The following is a 10,620-nucleotide window of genomic DNA, read 5'->3' as shown; positions in this document are numbered from 1 at the left end:
TAAAAATTAAGAATCATTTATCCGTAAACATATTTTGATTAATTTATACATTTTCAACTTTATTTTAAGTTTTAATCGTGTGTCGATAGATGGCAGTAAATGTACCGTGACTACAAAATTGACAATGACAGGACCCCTCTATACTATCTATTCTTTTTGCCAGTACAGAGCGGAAAATAATATGCTATTTAAGTAGTAGGTAAGTCAACTAGGTTGCTCTTTATGAATCGTCACAACGATTCATATAATGGAGTTGATGAATCACTGTGATTATTTATATATGTTTATGTAAATAAATATGAGTTTCTGCTTATGTTAAATCAGTGAAAGCACAAAAAAATATTTCACCTCTCGTGTTTTCCGTGTATTTTCTTACAACCCATTCCATTACTGGTGTAAATTAATTGTATTTGTTTATAGTACCTACACAAGTCCATTTATTCCAAAGCTTAAAATGTTCATATTCACATTGGAAACCTAGAAACTGAAGGTATGACATTTGATTTGAGGCTGAGTAAAAAAGAACGTCGTAAAGTTTGGCGACTAGGTTATTATGTTGCAAACATAGAGTAATATAAGTAAAAAAGAGTAGTAAGTCTATACATATTTTTTTCTACATCTAACGTCAAGTAGTGGAACTATCAGTACCTCTACTTTATACCAGATGAGACAAGTGTCACTACTGACGAAAAATGTACTGCTAAAACAATTTACAACTAATATTAGAAGGAGAGGGTCTACCGCAAACTACGTTCGACGTGTTACCTCTCTGTCGCACTTGTGAATTCGTACGTAAGTGTGACAGGAAGGCAACACATCGAACGTGGTTCTGATCCTCAGAAGGAGTTGCAAATAGAGTTTCGAGTAATCTGGTTATAATATTAGCTGAAAATTGTTGAGCATTACCTACTTACAGTTTTTGTTCGCAGCTACATCTGATTCTATTGTCTACTAGCAGTACTAATATACATATTCCGCTACTTGACGCTAGATTTCGACTACGAAACAACGCGCTTTTTAGGGTTCCGTACCCAAAGGGTAAAACGGGACCCTATTACTAAGACTTCGCTGTCCGTCCGTCCGTCCGTCCGTCCGTCTGTCACCAGGCTGTATCTCACGAACCGTGATAGCTAGACAGTTGAAATTTTCACAGATGATGTATTTCTGTTGCCGCTATAACAACAAATACTAAAAACAGAATAAAATGAAGATTTAAATGGGGCTCCCATACAACAAACGTGATTTTTGACCAAAGTTAAGCAAAGTGGTCAGTACTTGGATGGGTGACCGTTTTTTGTTTGCTTTTGTTTTGCATTATGGTACGGAACCCTTTGTGCGCGAGTCCGACTCGCACTTGCCCGGTTTTTGGTAATAAAACTGATGTATGGAGTTACCACTCCTTCTTTACTTATATTACTCTATGGTTGCAAATACTCGTATATTAGTACCACGTTAAAGGTTCATAAGTTTCTTGACAGACCAAACTCACACTAATATTTTACATTAAATTAAAATGTATTTTTTCCGCAGCGTTCAAAAACCATCTTATTTTTTCTGTTTCTGACACTTCTTTTCACGTCGTTGACGTGACTGTTCTTCCTGACTGACTGCAAGGTTATCTGACTACTCAAAAGGGCTTTTTTTGTTTCATAAGGACATTATCTGAACGCGAGCAGTGGGCATGACGGCATTTGCTTCATTGTGTTAACTTTTTATTTTGAGATCCGCCTTTTCATCCGACAAGATCTGCTTGACCAAGTATAAATATATTCGACGAAATCTCTCACACCATTGTAATTTGGTTAGGTATATTTTTATTAAACCGCTTGAAAATATGCATTCGCTAAAAAAGAAGTAACCAGATCATGCATGGACAGATTTTATAGTGCACAATCTTTACTTACTCTTACATACTAAGTAATAATAAAATTATACTTTACCTCTTAAAATCAATCGCGTCTGCATAATTTGCCATTGATAATGTTAGTTGTCACATTTCCCAGGTTCACGCTAAGTAATATAGTTTGTTAAAACGCGGCAAATTCATCGATGCAGAACTAAATTGCAGCTGTAAATTCGTGCTATGGCGTTGATTTAATTTTTGCCGTTGCTAGTGCACGGTCAAGTGAGCAAGGTTCTAGAAACTTTAACATCTTTGCTGCGTCTTACAAGGTGTGAGAATCAGCGGGTGATATTCGCAGGGAGGGGGTTACTACTTACTTAGTCACCTGCAATAATTTAAGGGCAGAATATATATATAGGTCATACTGAGCAACTTTTACTATGGGACCAACTCCAAAATCGCGGAAAAAAAATTGCTTTCCCATAGAACATATCAAGGTACAGTCAAAATGTATGAAATTGACAATTTAAATTATTTACACCCAAATATTCTTGCTTCCAGTTTTCCCCTCGGACCAAGCCGCCAGTGAGCGTAAACCATATTAGCGGAGTTAGGGCAGCATGTGCTGCTTTGCTTAATTCAATTAGCACTAACTTGCCCTGATCAGATCACGATCAGCGGTCGCCGAGACTGGTGACATCCTCCAACAACAGATAGATTCTTTAATAATGCAGATTTTAACTGAAGAACTATTTTTAACAAGCATTTATTAGGTCGACCTGTATGCAACTAACTATTGATTAACAGAGTCGGACTCGCGTATTAAGGGTTCCGTACATTAAGTCCGACTCGCGCTTGACTGCACATTTCTAATAGGTTTTCCTGTCATCTATAGGTAAAGAACTATTTTGTGTATTCAGACAGACAGACATACAGACGCACGAGTGATCCTATAAGGATTCCGTTTTTTGCTTTTGAGGTACGGAACCCTAAAAAGATTTTTTTAATTTTGTGGAATGGTTTCAATGTGATACCTTAAATGGATTCAGCAACCCAGATTTATACGAAAACGATACCATACACGGCCTAGCACCTTCACTGATGTAGATATATCAAGATAAAATTGAGAGCCCTAAATAAACTTTCAAGAGCGGATATCTCAAAAACTATTCAACATATCGAAAAAATTGACTGAATAAACTTGTAACAAATTAAATTAACTTTCATTTTGTATAAGTGGCCATGTCGCTAAGATGCATAGTTTCCGAGATATAATCGAAAAACCGGAAAATGGGACATTCAAAGCCCCCTCTCTTCCCCCCGCTCAAGGGCTACGGCCGGGGACTTTTGATATGTTCACCTCCTAACTTGTCCAAACCAAGTTACAGAGTCAAAAATTGTGTTCCGAGCATTTCCCTCTACAACTTTTTTGAGCATTCGTTGGCTGACCTAAGTAGCTTATTCCATTTCTTTAAAAACTTTTCTGTAAAAGGTTGACGGGTGTTGGGTGTTTATATGGTTTTGGTCGATTATTATCATTTGCATCGCCCATGATGACTTACTAGAATTACTTACGAGCACACGAGACACTAATAGTAGTTTGACAAACCTTGGTTTTCAAGAGGTATTTTATATTGACATTTGCTGTCACAAATTTGCTGTCAGATTTAGTCGCAAACCGCACGCAAAGTGCACACAAATGTGTCGACACCTTGTTACGGAAAAGTGTACACACGGCGACGACACTTTGTTTCGAAACAATTCTAGACACATTGTGTGGACTCTGTTACGACACATCTGACATTTAGTTACCACTTTGATGATTCTGCGACTGGAATGGTTATATGGGAAATTTACAAAAAGAAAGTGTTACATTTCACATGTAATATTTTTTTTTACATATCATACGTTTAATTACATTTAAATACAATTATTATATTTTAGTCTCAAGTAATTGTTGGATTTATCGATTTTGCTCGCTCAGTACAAATTGCGGATCGGTCGAGCGACAAATCCGACTTCTCATCTCTCAGAATACAATGACATACTTCAACGAAAATGTGTTAGTGTGCGTGTTGTGACACTAGTCACTCGTCCGTACACAAAAAGAGATCGAGGTTTGCAAGATTTGTCTTTGACGTGTGTCATTTTCTATGTATTTGTGTCGTCATTACAGATTGGATTTTGTATGTAAGTGTGTGAGAAGTGCGACTGTGTGCACCTTTCCCCCCGCGAAAAATGGCAGAAAGATTTGTACGGTGAGATATCGCTTGGGCCCCTCCCTTCCGACGTGTCGGAAGCCGGTGTTGCTCGAAGATATCATCATCATCAGGTATGTCATCATATATCATGAATGACCAGAGACGCGCCCCGGCATCGCACGGGTTACTCAAAACCGTAAAAAATTATACAGAATCACTCTATTGATATGAAAATAGGATCTATGAAAAGGAGTTTGTCGCGAACATGCACACAAACAGACAGACGCGGCGGATGACTTTGTTTTATAAGGTGTAGTGAGAACTGTACCTATGCACTGAATATTGACGGGTATTTAAGGTTGCCTTATTCAAGTCAAAATTTTTCTTTATTCTAAATATGCCTAACGTCATATTTTTTTGAAATATCATTTTAAACATAAAAAGCGGCGGCAAACATAGGTGGGAATAAAAGGTCCGATGACTCCAACCTATGGTTGCCGCCGCCGCCAGTCGCGCAAAGTCGTGGCCGAACCGTTATAAATATGTCAAACGTAATAATGACAATTTCACACTAAGCTCGTCTAACATCTTCGAGCAACACCGGCTTCCGACATGTCGGAAGGGAGGGGCCCAAGCGATATCTCGCCGAACAAATCTTTCTGCCATTTTTCGCGGGGGGAAAGGTGCACACAGTCGCATTTCTCACACACTTACATACAAAATCCAATCTGTAATGACGACACAAATACATAGAAAATGACACACGTCAAAGACAAATCTTGCAAACCTCGATCTCTTTTTGTGTACGGACGAGTGACTAGTGTCACAACACGCACACTAACACATTTTCGTTGAAGTATGTCATTGTATTCTGAGAGATGAGAAGTCGGATTTGTCGCTCGACCGATCCGCAATTTGTACTGAGCGAGCAAAATCGATAAATCCAACAATTACTTGGGACTAAAATATAATAATTGTATTTAAATGTAATTTAACGTATAATATGTAAAAAAAATATTACATGTGAAATGTAACACTTTCTTTTTGTAAATATGATGTCCCCGACCTCTTTTTATAACAAAAAACCGAGCAAACAGGCATTTTTGTGCAGCAGTGTTCAGGCGCGCGTCTGGACTCGGTCTAGTGAAAAATCCAAGTGCAACTAGTTTTATTACCCGCGCTAGATTAAATTGACGCGCTAATCCTGTACCTCGGCAGAGGGGAAATAGTGCGAATGCCGCCTCCCTTCCGTGTTGCTCGAAGTCTAACATTAAAATTAATGATAGACTTTACCTACCCATGAATGATTTTTTTTTATATTATGAAGCCAAGAGATGTCCGTCCATCAGTCGGTCCGTCCGTCTGTCTGTCAAAACATTTTATCACAGGAACGCTCTTGTCCGGTTCTCCCCACTGCCAGCTCTAGAAAAACTATTCAATCCTCTGCGCTTTGAACAATCCCCAAACATTCCATCGACAAAATAATTTTCTACCTCAAAGAGTTATTAACACCCGACATAATAACCTAACCACCAAAATTATTTTAATTACGCCAACAAAAATATGCCTCGCTGCGGACCAAAACTTTGCACAACTTCCGAATAAATTTTTGAAATATCTAAAACAAAATTTTCGGCGATTAATTAAATTTGAGGTGATGAGAGCATTTTTAGGGGGAATTATCGAAGGAATTTAATAATAAAGACTGTGCTGGGTCTATTGTGTAAAATATGTTTGAGATGCGCGATCTTCCATGTATAGGTACTTTTACTTGACCCTTGAATAAAAAAGAAACTAAATCTTAATAACCTAATTATCAGACATCGACATTTTCCAGCATCTTTGGTGCAGCGGAGTGGCGTTAACGGAATTGGTATAGATAATTTCAACTGAAATGGTAAATTAAGGTTAATATAAACGTAATTAACGCTAATTAATCATTAGGGTTGAAATTATTTATACCAATTCCGTTAACACCACTCCGCTGCACCAAAAATGCTGGAAAATGGATCATGGCTAATTATAATATAAATACTTTTTATTTAACTTTGCACAGCGTAGTTGGTTGTTTTAATAAAAAAATCACTTACCGTAATTTGTAATTCTTCCGAGATTTCAGTAATATTATAACCATCGTCTCTTAAAGTGATAATACGGTTTCGCACCATCGATGACAAATTGCGGTGATGAGACATGATTGCGAGTGCGACGGTTAAGACACGTTGTGCGAGTTAGATGTGCAAGATGTGAAGATGCAACTGACTTGTGAACAATGACAGTTACTGAACAAAAAAAAAGGATCTTTGTTTCTCATTGGTCAACAAATTAGGGGCGGGTCAACTCCAAACTCAACGTTTGCAAGCGACACTGCCGGCCTAGCCAAGGTTACAATCGCTATCGCTTCGACAACGAAAAGCATTATGTCTCTCTATCACTCTTCCATATTAGCGCGACAGTGACAGTTGCGTTTCGATCGCTACGGAGCGTAAGCGATTGGCATCTTGGCTACGCGGTCTGTTTTGAAACTGGTCGACTCTGGCTTTGGCTGATAGTACTTGACCCTTTATAGCAGCGGTCGGCAACCTTTTAGCAACCAAGGGCCACATAGTAGTTAAGGAAGTTGACGCGGGCCGCACTTTTGTTAATATGTGTGACTTTATCAGACATTTTTTTTTGTGATAACCATGCAGTGTAATGTCAAAATCGATGTTGCTTTCCGGACTTTTCGGAAGCAATGTCGCGCTGCAATGCCTGAAATACTGCAGCAGTAATGCTGAATCCGAACGTCACCTGAACAAAGGTTGGTCAGTATGAGGAGTACAGCCTATTTTTTGCACATATTACAGGCCACACCCGGTAGAATAGGTAGCTAACCGATCGGATATTGTGTTGGGAATATCGAACAGTATTGAATTCCCCGTGCAATCCAAAATAAAGTTTGAAGATGTAAATATACACAGTGAAATTTTATTTAGTTTACTAATTGTACATTCTGTTTTATCACCACACAGCACACAGTAATTGCAGCATTGCATTGTTATTATTGCTAAAATTGTTATTTATTGTTTATTAACTTGCTGTTACTGGTGGAAGCCTTTAATTGGCGCTCTGTTTCTATTTACATATTAACTTTTATATCATTGATAACTATTGGTTCTACGAATAACAAAGAAATAATGATATTCCAAAATAATAAATAAAAAACCCGACCAGTGTGAGTCGGACTCACCCACCGAGGATTACGTAAAGTGTCATTCTTATGGAACTTGCTAACTATGTAAACAAACCGCCATATTGAAATTGTCTCCTAATGATGAATTTACTAGTGACTTTTACATAGTTTACATAGTTAGCAAGTTCCATATAATAACATATAATAACTTTAGGTACTTTTAGTATTTTTTGTTATAGCGGCAACAGAAATACATCATCTGTGAAAATTACAACTATCTAGCTATCACGGTTCATGAGATACAGCCTGGTGACAGACAGACGGACACTCGGACAGTGAAGTCTTAGTAATAGGGTCCTGTTTTTACCTGTTGGGTACGGAACCCTAATGATCTTACTTAGTATTCGGGTCTAATAAGCGATTCAGGCTCGACACGGTATATTGATAATTTGGTCAAAATTACCAACATTGGAATGCAATACCCATTCGCAACATTCGAACTTACCTCACAAGGGTCGTCTAATTCAATACCAAAGTTAGTTTAAGCCAAATTGTTCGATAACTGATTCATGCTCGGGACGTGCGGGCTAGCATGTGATCTGTCACGGGAACTGTATAATGATATTAGGCAAGTTACCAGCTAGACCCTGGGGACTAAGGGCTTCAGAGGGCTTACTGCGAACCACGTTCGACGTGTTGCCTCTCTGTCGCATTTGTAAATTCGTACCTAAGTGTGACAGGGAGGCAACGCGTCGAATGTGGTTCGCGGTAGGCCCTCTGTAGTATTTTTGCTAAGGCCTTTCGCTACGTTAAGATGACAGTCTATTTCCAACGACAGCTGCATTACTGTTCATTTTACTATGGAAATTGACAATAACACCGACGCGTTCAGTACCAGTAGTGCAGCTGCGGTCAGAAATGGAATGTTACCATTACGTAGCCGCCGCCGCGCCGCGTACGCCGTATTAAAACGAAACAGGAGCTGAGTTTTAAATATTTTGCTTTTTTGGCTAATTGATAAGAGTTTTGAATACTATACCTCTCATTGCGGCATAGTCTATTAGGCCATTTTTGAAGGGCTCTAGGTCTTAAAAAACAAAAATATCAAAAAAAGCAAATCGGTCCGACACAGATATTGACAATATTATTCTGTGTTGAAAAAATCATTGCTCTAGCATCAAAACCCACGGAGGAAACAGTCGAGTACGTTTGTATGGAGAAATGACCACTCCTGTTGGCTCTTAATAAAGGAGGAAAGAAAACAAAATACTGATTACTTGACAGCGAAAGGACTCGGGAGTTATACCATTCCTCCGTAGCCGTAGAAGTGGTATACGCGTGCCTCCGTGAGGGACAAAACATACGCAAATGCGACACTGTGATTGGTCGAATTCATTTGTTGCTGTATTCTCCATACTAATAAAAAGGTGGGGAACAAACAAAAAGTGAGACTGTGACAAGGACAAGCAATAATACCGCTTTCTCTGCTACTCCTACTGAAAGATACATAAGACTATCTCGTTCTGTCAGTTACCCCCACCACTCATGCCAGATCCAGGTATATCCTAGATTCATGTCCGTAGCAGTTCACATTTATTTTGGCTAGTGAGTATTATATTCTTGATTTTGGCCCTCATAGGGTTTGGGATAGGTAGGCTGATTGTGTAGGTATCTAACCGCAACTGCTAGCCATTGCAACAAGAGCTAAACCAGTACCAGAGATATATATAACTCCGTATAAAACGTGCCTCGGACGGCCAAGAAAAAGTCATTCTCGAATAGATGGCGCCATTCCCTTTGGCCTATTCTCGGCTAGATGGCGTTAACGACACCGTTTGGCATTTAACAATTCTAACACATATCAGTGAAAGAACATAGGTCAGTATGGAACAATAAAAATTAAGAATCATTTATCCGTAAACATATTTTGATTAATTTATACATTTTCAACTTTATTTTAAGTTTTAATCGTGTGTCGATAGATGGCAGTAAATGTACCGTGACTACAAAATTGACAATGACAGGACCCCTCTATACTATCTATTCTTTTTGCCAGTACAGAGCGGAAAATAATATGCTATTTAAGTAGTAGGTAAGTCAAATAGGTTGCTCTTTATGAATCGTCAAAACGATTCATATAATGGAGTTGATGAATCACTGTGATTATTTATATATGTTTATGTAAATAAATATGAGTTTCTGCTTATGTTAAATCAGTGAAAGCACAAAAAAAATTTCACCTCTCGTGTTTTCCGTGTATTTTCTTATGGCTCCTCTACACGATGGTCCAACGCCGCCACTCCAAGGGACGTCTGCGTCCCTTGGAGTGGCCGGCGTTGGCCCATCGTGTAGAGGGGCCATTACAACTCATTCCATTACTGGTGTAAATTAATTGTATTTGTTTATAGTACACAAGTCCATTTCCAAAGCTTAAAATGTTCATATTCACACTGGAAACCTGGAAAGAAGGTATGACATTTGATTTGAGGCTGAGTAAAAAAGTTTAAGTTAACGTCGTAAAGTTTGGCACCTAGGTTATTAAGTTGCAAACATAGAGTAAAAAAAAGACACAAACAACAACAACAAACAAACATACAAACATAGAGTAGTATAAGTAAAAAAACTGGTCAAGTGCGAGTCGGACTCGCGTTTCAAGGGTTCCGTACATCACACAATTTTCAAAAAAATTTTTTGTACGTGTAACGTGACGTGAGTGAAACGCCTTGAAAAACCCGAATGAGTCAATCAAGTTTTCAACACATGTAACATGAAGTTTTCTGGCGTGGTGGCTTATATCTCTGCAAATATGCAAAGTAGCTTCTAGATAGGAAATTAAATGCCGAACAATAGTACAAGTGTCTAAATGCGAAGACTGAAGACCGAGCTCCGCGTAGGGCTGAAACTCGGAGCGTCCAATGGGTCGCGCTTCCTACAACTTCCGCAAGTGTTTTAAAAGCGAAGGCCGAAGAGAGATAATACCTACAGGGTGGCCAAAAAATAAGTACATTCCCGTAACCAGGGAGGTATTGGAATTATACCTACCTATTGAGCAACATTTACTATGGGACCCGAAATCGCGAAAAGAAATATATCCTCCCATAGAAAACGGACCAGTCAAAACGTATGAAACAGCCAAATTTTTCTTTGCGATTTCGGGGTTGCACGTCGGCAACGGAAATACACTTAGTTTATTTTTTGGCCACCATGTATAGTGCTTTTTAAAACACGTGACAATACCTAGTAACCTAATCAATCAGTACTACAAGTAACATTGCGGCTGTGTGCCAGATACAGCTTAGTCGCATTTTTTATCTTAAGTCCGACTCACGCTTGAAGCTAAAGGCACGTCTCTTCGGGACGCTTCGGGTCTTCGGCCTTATGCGGATTTCGGCCTAGGGCCTTCG

Source organism: Cydia fagiglandana, chromosome 8 (assembly GCF_963556715.1).
Source record: "Cydia fagiglandana chromosome 8, ilCydFagi1.1, whole genome shotgun sequence".
Classification (NCBI taxonomy): Eukaryota; Metazoa; Arthropoda; class Insecta; order Lepidoptera; family Tortricidae; genus Cydia; species Cydia fagiglandana.
The sequence above is the reverse complement of the archived record's forward strand: the minus strand, read 5'-3'. Positions refer to the sequence as shown.